The sequence below is a fragment of the Hyperoodon ampullatus genome (genome assembly GCF_949752795.1).
Source record: "Hyperoodon ampullatus genome assembly, chromosome: X".
Taxonomy (NCBI): domain Eukaryota; kingdom Metazoa; phylum Chordata; class Mammalia; order Artiodactyla; family Ziphiidae; genus Hyperoodon; species Hyperoodon ampullatus.
In genome coordinates, this window is record NC_136913.1 from 90,464,178 (window position 1) to 90,478,319 (window position 14,142).

The 14,142-nt window shown below is 39.4% G+C and overlaps 1 protein-coding gene across 1 annotated transcript in view; it reads left to right on the forward strand.

The window, feature by feature from the left end:
* IL1RAPL2 (interleukin 1 receptor accessory protein like 2) overlaps window positions 1-14,142 on the forward strand; it is a gene marked incomplete at both ends in the record, with an annotated part of 1,033,390 nt that overhangs the window by 518,828 nt on the left and 500,420 nt on the right. The gene's annotated exons all lie outside the window — the stretch shown is intronic.

The window sequence follows — 14,142 nt, forward strand, 5'->3', positions numbered from 1 at the left end:
TCAATGTCACAGGTGGTAGTCTTGATTGGGACTGGAGTGTGTATGGGTGTGCCTCATGTTATACAGTGGATATATTCTTGAAAGGCTGCAGTGCATGTGGAGCTTCAGTAAATTCAATTCTAATTATTTATTGGAACAATATAGCAAGTTCTTATCACATTTTTATAAAATAAGATCCCCATTTACTATGTATTCTCATTTAATTCAGAAAATTTTGTGATTCATTTATTTCCCAACTCCACCCTTGCCCCAGGGTCTTATATAGATAGTCCCTGACTTAACAATGGTTGGGCTTAGAAGTTTGCAACTTTACGATGGTGCAAAAGCAACACGCATTCAGTAGAAACCTCACTTTGGATTTTGAATTTTGAACTTTTTCCGGGCTAGCAATATGCGGTATGATATTATCTCATAATGCTGGGCAGTGGCAGGCAGTAAGCTGCAGCTCCCAGTCAGCCACGTGATTATGAGGTAAACAACTGATACACTTAAAATCACTCTGTCCCCATACAACCATTCCATTTTTCACTTTTAGTACAGTATTCAATCAATTACATGAAATATGCATACTTTATTATAAAATAGGCTTTGAATTAGATAATTTTCCCAACTGTAGGCTAATGTAAGTGTTCTGACCACATTTAAGGTAGGATGGGCTAAGCTATGATGTTCGGTAGGTTGGGTGTATTAAATGCATTTTTGACTTAAGATATTTTCAGCTTACTATGGGTTTATCAGGACATAACCCCAATTGTTAGTACAGGAAAATCTGTATTAAATTTTTTTTTTTGCATATCTGGCTATGAAAATGACCTAAAGTATCATTTAGGTCAGGGTCTTTCCTTTCTTATTGATGGGAAATAGATTCAAATGCTTCTGGTGAAATTCTTTATGGGATTTACAATGTGAATTTGAGTCTACTGTATCTAAATATTCAACATGGGACCCTATAAGCACATGGTCATCCTGTGTTCCTATATACTATTCTGGGAAGATACCACAGATACAGTTCCTACTTGCAAGAAGTTTACAGTGAAAAGCAGTCTGTTTTATCCCCAGCGATTCCACAATATGTCCTTCCTACCCCCCTCCATCCCAGTGTCAGGATCTAGGATCTCAAATCTCAGATAGAGACTGCATTAGGTGTTGAAGTAAATAGCTGAGGTGACCTTTAAACCACTCTTCAATACTGCCATTTTAGAAGTGTCTGATCTTGCTCACCAGGGACCTGCACTCTACTGTTTGATTTTACCTTCTTGGAAATGCAGACCCTTCCATTTTTGTTTCCTGTGGACTTTGTCTGATGCCAGAGCTATGTCACCTCTTCATCAAAAGCACTTGGAAGCCCCTGGTGTGGCCTCATTGTTCAAAAGGGCAGGAGAACAAGGTGGTATATAAACAGAGAACCTTCTTGATGCTCTAAGAATCACTTTTGTATGTATATTGGGAGGAAGTGTTGGGGGAGCAAGTTTAGTCTCTTTGCGGTGGGCAAAAGCCCCAGGATATTGGCAAAAATAGCAATCATTCTGATCACACCCTTAGCAATAATCAGTATTTTCACCTCCTTGGACAGCTCTTGGCAGAAATGAGAAGTGGGTGTAATTCGGTTCCACTGTCTGACACTCTGTTATTTACAGTGCTGCTACTCTCTCCCTGCTTACACCCTTTTCATTCCCACCCTCATTAAACCCTGCCAATCTAAAATAGATCTCTTTCCTCCCCCTATTCCATTTGCTCTGTTTGTTTTGTTTTCACAAATTTAAAATTTTATTTGTAGAGCATCAGCCTACTATATACAGGTGCTATACATATAATGAATTATTGAATTAATTACTGCTTACTTCCCCTGCCCTGCTTATTTCCCCAGTCTGGCTATCTCTCCTTTCTTCCTTCCTCTCCTCTCACCCATTCCCCTACCCTGAGAAATGCTAACAATATAGTGTGTATCCTTGCATACCTTCCCCTTATTCTTTTAATTATACAAGCATATCTACATGGGGATTTCTCCTCACTGTTTTACAAAATAAAAAGAGAGTTACATATTTTCACGCATTTTCTCTCCTTATTAAAAATACGTAGTGGAAATATTTACAAGTCAATTGATAGAGAGCTCACTCATCCTTTTAAGTACATAATATTCTGTGCTGTTTAATAGTCTATGATACCACAATTTAGTCAATCATTTCATTATTGATGTGCATATACTTTGTTTCCAGTGTTTTTGTCCCTATAAAAAGTGCTGCAATTAAAACTCCCAATTTGCTTTTAAATACACTTCTAAATTTTAGAACAGTTTTAGATTTACAGAATTATTGCAAAGATAGTACAGAAAGTTCCTGTATACCCTACACCCATATTCCCCTAGTATTAACATTTTCCATGACTGTGATACACTTGTTACAACTAATGAACCAATAGTGATGCATCATTATTAACTAAAGTCCACATTTTATTCAGATTTCCTCAGATTTTCCTTAATGCCCTTTTTCTGTTCCAGGATTCCATCTGGGATACCCCACCTTGCATTTCATCATCGTGTCTCCTTAAGCTCCTTTTGGCTGTGGTGGTTTCTCAGACTCTCCTTTTTTCTGATGACCTTGACAGTTTCAGTAGTACTATTCAGATATTTTGTAGAATGTCCCTCAATTGGGATTTATCTGATTTTTTTTCATGTTTATACTGGGGTAATGTGTTTTGGGGAGGAAGAACACAGAAATACAATACTATTTTCATCACATCATAACAAGGATATGGAGTATCAGTATGCTTTTCCATTGTTGATATTGACCTTGATCATCTGGCTCAAGATAGTATTTGTCTTTCTCCACTGTAAAGTTCTTTCTTCACTCCCTTTTCAAATTGCCCTCTTTGGAAGAAAGTAGTTATTCACAGTCCATACATAAGGAGTGGTAGTTATGCTCCACTTCATTAAGACCAAAATATCTACATAAAATTATTTAGAATGCTTCTGCATGGGATATTTGGTTTTTTCTCCCATTTATTTATTTATTCAATCATTTATTTATATCACCAGGGACTCATGGATATTTATATTATACATTGGGTAATAATCCAATGCAATTGTATTTTCTGGGTCAAATTCATCGACCTTTGACCACTGGGAGCTCTTTCCGTTGGTACATCTGTCCCTCTGACATAACCTCCTCATTGTTTTATGTTGCTGTCTGTTTGTTTGTTTAGTATTTTCTTATATTTCAGCACTCTAAGATGCTCCAGGCTTATCTTATATATTCTCTGCCCCCAGTCCTAGAATCAGCAATTTTCCCAAGGAGCCTTGATTCCTTTTAATGAAGAATGATATTAGACACCAAGATTTGGGTGCTAGGTGTGCTCATTGCTACTGGGGAGTTGTTGCTTCTAGGCCCTCTCAGCTGACTGCCTATTTTGCTTTTAAACAAAGACTTGTACTACCTCATACACAAGGGAGATTTCCCAATGCCCCTGAAATCCTTTCCTATAGGTGGCCCCCTCTTTCAAGTATATATTAGATTGACCTTACTTGTATTTTTTGTAGGTATCATCCAAGTCAGTAATTCTCACCTCACATCTAGATCAGTAGAAGAGAAAGGAGTGGTATTCCACTGAGCAGAGGCTTAGATGCAAGCATAGGTGGCGACCTCTTTTATTCGTGCAGCAGGTCTTAGGGAATGATTGGGACTGATGGGGTGGGGGAAATTTTGAATATTATCCCTCATGTGTGTCTTGGTAAGGAGAAAAAATATTTGGGAATCACTGTTCTAAATGATGCAACCGTCTTTTGTCAACTCAGAGATATAGAAATCTCTTTCAGAATGGCAAGAGAGTGACATCTATAGTGAAAAAGGCTCTGAATTTGGCAATGTCTATGTCACCTAAAATCCCAAATTTGATACTATTTTAAGGTAATTATGGAATGATTTTTCTATGCTTTATCGACCTCATTAAAAGTTACTCTATTGATTTCAGTGTGGTTAAAAATGCAGATATGAAATATTTAGTAATATGCTCCACCCATTTAAGTCACGGCAAGAAAGGTTTACTCTTTGTGACCTTTCAGTAGCCAATTACTCATTTTTGTGTTTTTCTTTGGCCAGTCTCAAGAGTGATTACTTGAATTTCTCAGCATGTCGGTGGGTTAGTGATAGAGGAATGGTGGAGAAGTGAGTTATATTTTGAGAGCTGTGCCAATCCCCTCTCCACTCAAATCTTTTCAGTGGAGGCACTTAGTAGAATAAAAATGATGAGAGTAATCTTATCTGACGAAATCCCACATATCACTTTCTCAACAACTTGGAACAAGGGCGACTTAAGCTGTGGATGAAGATAGATGTATTCCTATAATCCTGAATTGAATTCACAGATATTGAAAAGAGTGATTAAATATAACTGAATATCTGTAGAAACCTGTGTGTTTGGGGATGACGATGGCCAAGTGCAGAGAATCAGTCATAAGTTCAAAACCATCACGACTATTTACCTCTCCAATGAAGTAAATGGAATAAGGAACCCTCTTCTTAAACAGGAAGATAACCCAACTATTTTTGGTCTTTAGTAATCGTTGAAATAAATGAGGTTCTCAAAATCTGATTGCCTTACAAACTCCTTCTAAAGGGTTCGTTAATGCACTTACACAGTTCCGAGGCATGACATTTGCTTTGCTATTCATCACATTTGAGTGATTATTACTCTAGCCAAACAACATTACCAGAAGAATTGAGGGGAGTTGGAGATATTCGAAACAAGAAATGTAGTATGTATCAATAGCTAATTTTTGAATCTGTACAATGAGTCCATGAGGATTCATTACATTTTTTTTTATTTTTGAATATATTTGAAATGTTCCATAATTAAAAAGAATAAGAAACAAATATAAGTATACAGTAATTTTGCCTGATTTTGATGGCTCTTAAATGATCCTGACTTAAAAGTGCCTATGTAGCATATATTAAATGAGCCTTATATTTCCATCAACAGTCATGGGACTTGCTTTATGCCGTATTGCAAGGAAATTTTTACATGATCAGCACATTTATCACAGTTGATCATCCCTTCTTTTTGATATGTCCTTTACCTGAGTTTCAGAGAATCACACCCTCCTAGTTTTCCTCTATTTCATCAGTTATCCTTTCTGAAGTTCCTTTGTTGACCACTCATATTCCCCCTGACCTCTTAATGTTAGAGGGCCCTTAGGGCTTGGTCCTTAGGTTTTTTCATCTCTACCCATACTCCCTCCCTACATAACCTGTTTATACAGTCTTAGAGTTTTATATACCATCTGTACACTGGTAACTTCAACATGTATACCTTCCAGCCCAGATCTCTCTTCAGTCATTTTTATCCAACAGACTTTTCAGCATCTCCACTTGTGTCAAAACCAATATGTCCAAAACTGAACTCCTGAACTTCCTCCTATCTTATCATTGGTTCCTAGAAAGTAAACGCTGGGGCAAAAAGCTAATATTTATTAGGGAGTGTAATCCCAGAAAAACAGGAGTGAAGGAAAAGGAAAGTGCGGCAGGGAGAAGGAAGGGTATTGTGACAAACTTGATCCAGGAGAAGAAATGTGGAACAATTTATTTCTCAGCTCCCATCTCCCATTGTTCAAGGGGTTATTCCACAGGGTCTTAACCACCTTGAATTTCGGGGGTTGCATAATCCGTGCCTTCCATACCACTGCTGGTCCAAGCCAAGGTCTCTTATCTCTCTTGTTACACTAAACTCCTAATTCGTTTCTCTGCTTTCACATATGTCTCCCTTCAATCTATTCTTTTTTTTTTTTTTTTTTTTTTGCTGTTCGTGGGCCTCTCACTGTTGTGGCCTCTTCCATTGCAGAGCACAGGCTCTGGACGTGCAGTCTCAGGGGCCATGGCTCACGGGCCCAGCCGCTCCGCAGCATGTGGGATCTTCCCGGACCGGGGCACGAACTCATGTCCCCTGCATCGGCAGGCAGACTCTCAACCACTGTGCCACCAGGGAAGCCCTCAATCTATTCTTTTTTTAAATTTTTATTTTATATAGGAGTGTAGTTGATTTACAATGTTGTGTTCGTTTCAGGTGTACAGCAAAGTGATTGTTATACATATATCCATTCTTTTACAGATTCTTTTCCCATATAGGTTATTACAGAATATTGAGTAGAGCTCCCTGTGCTATACACTAGGTCCCTTCAATCTATTCTTAACACCATCGTCAGAGTGGTCTTTTAAAAACGTAAGTCACCTATGTCTGTGTTCTGTTCTGCTCAGGACCTTCTGATGGCTTCTCATTTCATTTGGATTAAAAACCAAGTCCTTACTAGGGCCCTGGAGGTGATCTAGTCCCTGGTACCATTCTAACTACTACTTTCCCATTCTTATCTCTTTGGCTTACTCTACTCCAGCCACTCTGACCTCCTTGCTGTTTCTCAAACGTGTCAAGTATACTCCATCCTTAGGGTTTTTTTCACTGGCTCTTCCCTCTGTCTAGAATGTTTTCCTCTTCTATACTCACATGACCAACTCCCTCATTTCCTTCAATTGTATAATTTCTTCTATTCTAATCTTATCAGTGGGCCTTCCTTGACTACCTTATTTGTAATAGTAAGATTCTATTTCACTCAGTCCCCATCTTCTGTACTGATACTTGCCTTCCTCTATTTTTTTCTGTTTCCACAGCAATTATCATCTTTAATTATACATATAATATATATACTTTATGTATTATATTTATTGTTTTTTATTTGTCTATTTCCCCATGCTAGAATGTAAGGTCCTTAAGGACAGAGATATTTGCCTTTTTGTTGTTGTTGTTCACTAATATATCTCAAGGGCCTAGAATAGTGTGTGGCACATAGTAGATACTCAATAAATAAATAATGAATGAATGAGCTATTTTCCTGTTAAAGTCAGGTAGCTGCCTGACAGATATAAATTATTTTTACCGTATAAGAATATAGGCCCAAATATTGCCAGAGCTTCTGATTTTTTAAAGAAAAACTTTAAATCTGAATATTTATGTGAAATTTCTCAAATTTAAAAATTTTCAGGGCTCTCCTCCCAAAAAAGTCCCTACTCAGATTCAACCAGTGGATTCACAGTTGGCAAACTCTGAACTACTAAATTCTAACTCTAACATTAACCTAGGGAGTGATGGTATATTATAATTGTGTGACCTGTGCCTTGCTTTCTTAACCTGGAAAATTAAGATTAATTTGTTTACTCAGCTTAAGATACATTGAACACTTTTTTTTTAGTATAATTTCTTAACAATGGTGTGTTAGTTTCTGCTTTATAACAAATTGAATCAGGTATACATATACATATGTTACCATATCCCCTCCCTCTTGCATCTCCCTCCCACCCTCCCTATCTCACCCCTCCAGGCAGTCACAAAGCACAGAGCTGATCTCCCTGTGCTATGCGGCTGCTTCCCACTAGCTATCTACCTTACGTTTGGTAGTGTATATATGTCCATGCCTCTCTTTCGCTTTGTCACAGCTTACCCTTCCCCCACTCCATATCCTCAAGTCCATTCTCTAGTAGGTCTGTGTCTTTATTCCTGTCTTACCCCTATGTACTTCATGACACTTTTTTTTCTTAAATTCCATATATATGTGTTAGCATACAGTATTTGTCTTTCTCTTTCTGACTTACTTCACTCTGTATGACAGACTCTAGGTCCATCCACCTCATTACAAATAACTCAATTTCATTTCTTTTTATGGCTGAGTAATATTCCATTGTATATATGTGCCACATCTTTTTTATCCATTCATCCGATGATGGAAACCTAGGTTGTTTCCATCTCCGGGCTATTGTAAATAGGGCTGCTATGAATATTTTGGTACATGACTCTTTTTGTATTATGGTTTTCTCAGGGTATATGCCAAGTAGTGGGATTGCTGGGTCATAGGGTAGGTCTATTTGTAGATTTTTAAGGAACTTCCATACTGTTCTCCATAGTGGCTGTACCAATTCATATTCCCACCAGCAGTGCAAGAGTGTTCCCTTTTTTCCACACCCTCTCCAGCATTTATTGTTTCTAGATTTTTTGATGATGGCCATTCTGACTGGTGTGAGATGATATCTCACTGTAGTTTTGATTTGCATTTCTCTAATGAGTAAAGATGTTGAGCATCCTTTCATGTGTTTGTTGGCAGTCTGTATATCTTCTGTGGAGAAATGTCTATTTAGGTCTTCTGCCCATTTTTGGATTGGGTTGTTTGTTTTTTTGTTATTGAGCTGCATGAGCTGCTTATAAATTTTGGAGATTAATCCTTTGTCAGTTGCTTCATTTGCAAACATTTTCTCCCATTCTAAGGGTTGTCTTTTGGTCTTACTTATGGTTTCCTTTGCTGTGCAAAAGATTTTAAGTTTCATTAGGTCCCATGTGTTTATTTTTGTCTTTATTTCCATTTCTCTAGGAGGTGGGTCAAAAAGGATCTTGCTGTGATTTATGTCATAGAGTGTTCTGCCTAAGTTTTCCTCTGAGAGTTTGATAGTGTCTGGCCTTACATTTAGGTCTTTAATCCATTTTGAGCTTTTTTTTGTGTATGGTGTTAGGGAGTGATCTAATCTCATACTTTTACATGTCCCTGTCCAGTTTTCCCAGCACCACTTATTGAAGAGGCTGTCCTTCCTCCACTGTACATTCCTGCCTCCTTTATCAAAGATAAGGTGACCATATGTGTGTGGGTTTATCTCTGGGCTTTCTATCCTGTTCCATTGATCTATCTTTCTGTTTTTGTGCCAGTACCACACTGTCTTGATGACTGTAGCTTTGTAGTATAGTCTGAAGTCAGGGAGCCTGATTCCTCCAGCTCCATTTTTCGTTCTCAAGATTGCTTTGGCTATTCGGGGTCTTTTGTGTTTCCATACAAATTGTGAAATTTTTTGTTCTAGTTCTGTGAAAAATGCCAGAGGTAGTTTGATAGGGATTGCATTGAATCTGTAGATTGCTTTGGGTAGTAGAGTCATTTTCACAGTGTTGATTCTTCAAATCCAAGAACATGGTATATCTCTCCATCTATTTGCATCATCTTTAATTTCTTTCATCAGTGTCTTATAATTTTCTGCATATAGGTCTTTTGTCTCCTTAGGTTGGTTTATTCCTAGATATTTTATTCTTTTTGTTGCAGTTGTAAATGGGAGTGTTTCCTTGATTTCACTTTCAGATTTTTCATCATTAGTATATAGGAATGCCAGAGATTTCTGTGCATTAATTTTGTATACTGCTACTTTACCAAATTCATTGATTAGCTCTAGTAGTTTTCTGGTAGCATCTTTAGGATTCTCTATGTATAGTATCATGTCATCTGCAAACAGTGACAGCTTTACTTCTTCTTTTCCGATTTGGATTCCTTTTCTTCTCTGATTGCTGTGGCTAAAACTTCCAAAACTATGTTGAATAAGAGTGGTGAGAGTGGGCAGCCTTGTCTTGTTCCTGATCTTAGTGGAAATGGTTTCAGTTTTTCACCATTGAGGACGATGCTGGCTGTGGGTTTGTCATATATGGCCTTTATTATGTTGAGGAAAGTTCCCTCTGTGCCTACTTTCTGCAGGGTTTTCATGATAAATGTGTGTTGAATTTTGTCGAAAGTTTTCTCTGCATCTATTGAGATGATCATATGGTTTTTCTCCTTCAGTTTGTTAATATGGTGTATCAGGTTGATTGATTTGCGTATATTGAAGAATGCTTGCATTCCTGGAATAAACCCCACTTGATCATGGTGTATGATCCTTTTAATGTGCTGTTGGATTCTGTTTGCTAGTATTTTGTTGAGGATTTTTGCATCTCTGTTCATCAGTGATATTGGCCTGTAGTTTTCTTTCTTTGTGACATTCTTGTCTGGTTTTGGTATCAAGGTGATGGTGGCCTCGTAGAATGAGTTTGGGAGTGTTCCTCCCTCTGCTATATTTTGGAAGAGTTTGAGAAGGATAGATATTACCTCTTCTCTAAATGTTTGATAGAATTCACCTGTGAAGCCATCTGGTCCTGGGCTTTTGTTTGTTGGAAGATTTTTTTTATCACAGTTTCAATTTCAGTGCTTCTGATTAGTCTGTTCATATATTCTATTTCTTCCTGTTTCAGTCTTGGCAGGTTGTGCATTTCTGAGAATTTGTCCATTTCTTCCAGGTTGTCCATTTTATTGGCATAGAGTTGCTTGTAGTATTCTCTCATGATCTTTTGTATTTCTGCAGTGTCAGTTGTTACTTCTCCTTTTTCATTTCTAATTCTATTGATTTGAGTCTTCTCCCTTTTTTTCTTGATGAGTCTGGCTAGTGGTTTATCAATTTTGTTTATCTTCTCAAAGAACCACCTTTCAGTTTTATTGATCTTTGCTATCATTTCCTTAATTTCTTTTTCATTTATTTCTGATCTGATTTTTATGATTTCTTTCCTTCTGTTAACTTTGGGGTTTTCTTGTTCTTCTTTCTCTAATTGCTTTAGGTGCAAGGTTAGGTTGTTTATTTGATAAGTTTCCCGTTTCTTAAGGTGGGATTGTATTGCTATAAACTTCCCTCTTAGAACTGCTTTTGCTGCATCCCTTACATTTTGGGTCATCGTGTCTCCATTGTCATTTGTTTCCAGGCATTTTTTAATTTCCTCTTTGATTTCTTCAGTGATCACTTCGTTATTAAGTAGTGTATTGTTTAGCCTCCATGTGTTTGTATTTTTTACAGATCTTTTCCTGTAATTGATATCTAGTCTCATAGCATTGTGGTTGGAAAAGATACTTGATACAATTTCAATTTTCTTAAATTTACCAAGGTTTGATTTGTGACCCAAGATATGATCTATCCTGGAGAATGTTCCATGAGCACTTGAGAAAAATGTGTATTCTGTTGTTTTTGGATGGAATGTCCTATAAATATCAATTAAGTCCATCTTGTTTAATGTATCATTTAAAGCTTGTGTTTCCTTATTTATTTTCATTTTGGATCATCTGTCCATTGGTGAAAGTGGGGTGTTAAAGCCCCCTACTATGAGTGTGTTACTGTCGATTTCCCCTTTTATGGCTGTTAGTATTTGCTTTATGTATTGAGTTGCTCCTATGTTGGGTGCATAAATATTTACAATTGTTATATCTTCTTCTTGGATCGATCCCTTGATCATTATGTAGTGTCCTTATTTGTCTCTTCTAGTAGTCTTTATTTTAAAGTCTATTTTGTCAGATATGAGAATTGCTACTCCAGCTCTCTTTTGGTTTCCATTTGCATGAAATATCTTTTTCCATCCCCTTACTGTCAGTCTGTATGTGTCTCTAGGTCTGAAGTGGGTCTCTTGTATACAGCATATATATGGGTCTTGTTTTTGTATCCATTCAGCCAATCTGTGTGTTTTGGTGGGAGCATTTAGTCCATTTACATTTCAGGTAATTATCGATACGTATGTTCCTATTCCCATTTTCTTAATTGTTTTGAGTTCGTTATTGTAGGTCTTTTCCTTCTGTTGTGTTTCTTGCCTAGAGAAGTTCCTTTAGCATTTGTTGTAAAGCTGGTTTGGTGGTGCTGAACTCTCTCAGCTTTTGCTTTTCTGTAAACCTTTTAATTTCTCCATCAAATCTGAATGAGATCCTTGCTGGGTAGAGTAATCTTGGTTGCAGGTTTTTCTCCTTCATCACTTTAATTATGTCCTGCCACTCCCTTCTGGCTTGTAGAGTTTCTACTGAGAGTTCAGCTGTTAACCTGATGGGGATTCCCTTGTGTGTTAATTATTGTTTTTCCCTTGCTGCTTTTAATATGTTTTCTTTGTATTTAATTATTGACAGTTTGATTACTATGTGTCTTGGCGTATTTCTCCTTGGATTTATCCTGTATGGGACTCTCTGTGCCTCCTGGACTTGACTGACTATTTCCTTTCCCATATTAGGGAAGTTTTCAACTATAATCTCTTCAAATATTTTCTCAGTCCCTTTCTTTTTCTCTTCTTCTTCTGGAACCCCTATAACTCGAATGTTGGTGCGTTTAATGTTGTCCCAGAGGTCTCTGAGACTGTCCTCAGTTCTTTTCATTCTTTTTTCTTTATTTTGCTCTGCATCAGTTATTTCCACTATTTTATCTTCCACCTCACTTATCCGTTCCTCTGCCTCAGTTATTCTGCTATTGATCCCATCTAGAGTATTTTTCATTTCACTTATTGTGTTTTTAATCATTGCTTGATTCATCTTTAGTTCTTCTAGGTCCTTGTTAACTGTTTCTTTCATCTTGTCTATTCTATTTCCAAGATTTTGGATCATCTTTACTATCATTATTCTGAATTCTTTTTCAGGTAGACTGCCTATTTCCTCTTCATTTGTTAGGTCTCATGGGTTTTTATCTTGTTCCTTCTCCTGCTGTGTGTTTTTCTGTCTTCTCATTTTGCTTATCTTACTGTGTCTGGGGTCTCCTTTTTGCAGGCTGCAGGTTCGTAGTTCCCGTTGTTTTTGTTGTCTGTCCCCAGTGGCTAAGGTTGGTTCAGTGGGTTTTGTGGGCTTCCTGGTGGAGGGGACTAGTGCCTGTGTTCTGGTGGATGAGGCTGGATCTTGTCTTTCTGGTGGACAGGTCCACGTCTGGTGGTGTGTTTTGGGGTGTCTGTGGACTTTTTATGATTTTAAGCAGCCTCTCTGCTAATGGGTGGCGTTGTGTTCCTCTCTTGCTACTTGTTTGGCATAGGGTGTCCAGCACTGTAGCTTGCTGGTCGTTGAGTGAAGCTGGGTGCTGGTGTTGAGATGGAGATCTCTGGAAGATTTTCGCCGTTTGATATTATGTGGAGCTGGGAGGTCTCTTGTGGACCAGTGTCCTGAAGTTGGCTCTCCCACCTCAGAGGCACAGCACTGACTCCTGGCTCCTCAATATGGGATGATTTGTTGTCTATTCATGTATTCCACAGATGCAGGGTACATCAAGTTGATTGTGGAGCTTTAATCTGCTGCTTCTGCGGCTGCTGGGAGAGATTTCCCTTTCTCTTCTTTGTTCTCACAGCTCCCGGGTCTCAGCTTTGGATTTGGCCCTGCTTCTCTGTGTAGGTCGCCAGAGGGCGTCTGTTCTTCGCTCAGACAGGACAGGGTTAAGGGAGCAGCCGCTTCGGGGACTCTGGCTCACTCAGGCGGGGGGTGTGGGAGGGGCACGCAGTGCGGGGTGAGCCTGCAGCGCCAGAGGCCATCGTGACATTGCACCAGCCTGAGGCACGCCGTGCGTTCTCTCAGGGAAGCTGTCCCTGGATCCTGGGACCCCGGCAGTGATGGGCTGCACAGGCTCCCCGGAAGGGGGGCGTGGACAGTGACCTGCGCTCGCACACAGGCCTCTGGGCGGCGGCAGCAGCAGCCCCAGCGTCCCACACCCGTCTCTGGGGTCCACGCTTTCAGCCGCGGCTCGCGCCCGTCTCTGGAGCTCCTTTAAGCAGCGCTCTTAATCCCCTCTCCTCGCACACCAGGAAACAAAGAGGGAAGAAAAAGTCTCTTGCCTCTTCAGCAGGTCCAGCCTTTTCCCCGGACTCCCTCCCGGCTAGCTGTGGCACATTAGCCCCTTCAGGCTGTGTTCACGCCGCCAGCCCCAGTCCTCTCCCTGCGCTCTGACTGAAGCCCGAGCCTCAGCTCCCAGCGCCGCCTGCCCTGCGGGCGAGCAGAGAAGCCTCTCGGGCTGGTGAGTGCCGGTCGGCACCGATCCTCTGTGCGGGAATCTCTCCGCTTTGCCCTACCCAGGTACATGGGGAGTTTCTTGCCTTTTGGGAGGTCTGAGGTCTTCTGCCAGCGTTCAGTAGGTGTTCTGTAGGAGTTGTTCCACGTGTAGCTGTATTTCTGGTGTATCTGTGGGGAGGAAAGTGATCTCCGCATCTTACTCTTCCGCCATCTTCTGAACGCTTGTTTTAGCTATTTGGTATATAGCATTAAACAAAACAGATTAAAGTTCCTACCCTCCTGGAAATTACCTTCTAGAGTAGGGGAAACATACAAATAACAAATTCACAAGACTACATTGGGTAATGTGTATGGTGAGAATAAAAAAAAAAAAAAGAATGGTCATGTTGCAGGAGTAACTGGGAGGCCATTTTTGGTTATGTGGTCTAGAGGGCCTCCCAGAGAAAGGGACTTATAAGCTGAGACATGCATGAAAGGAAGGAACCAGCCTTGTGAACATCTACAGGAACAGTGTTCCAGCCAGAGTGAACAGCAAGTGCAAAGGT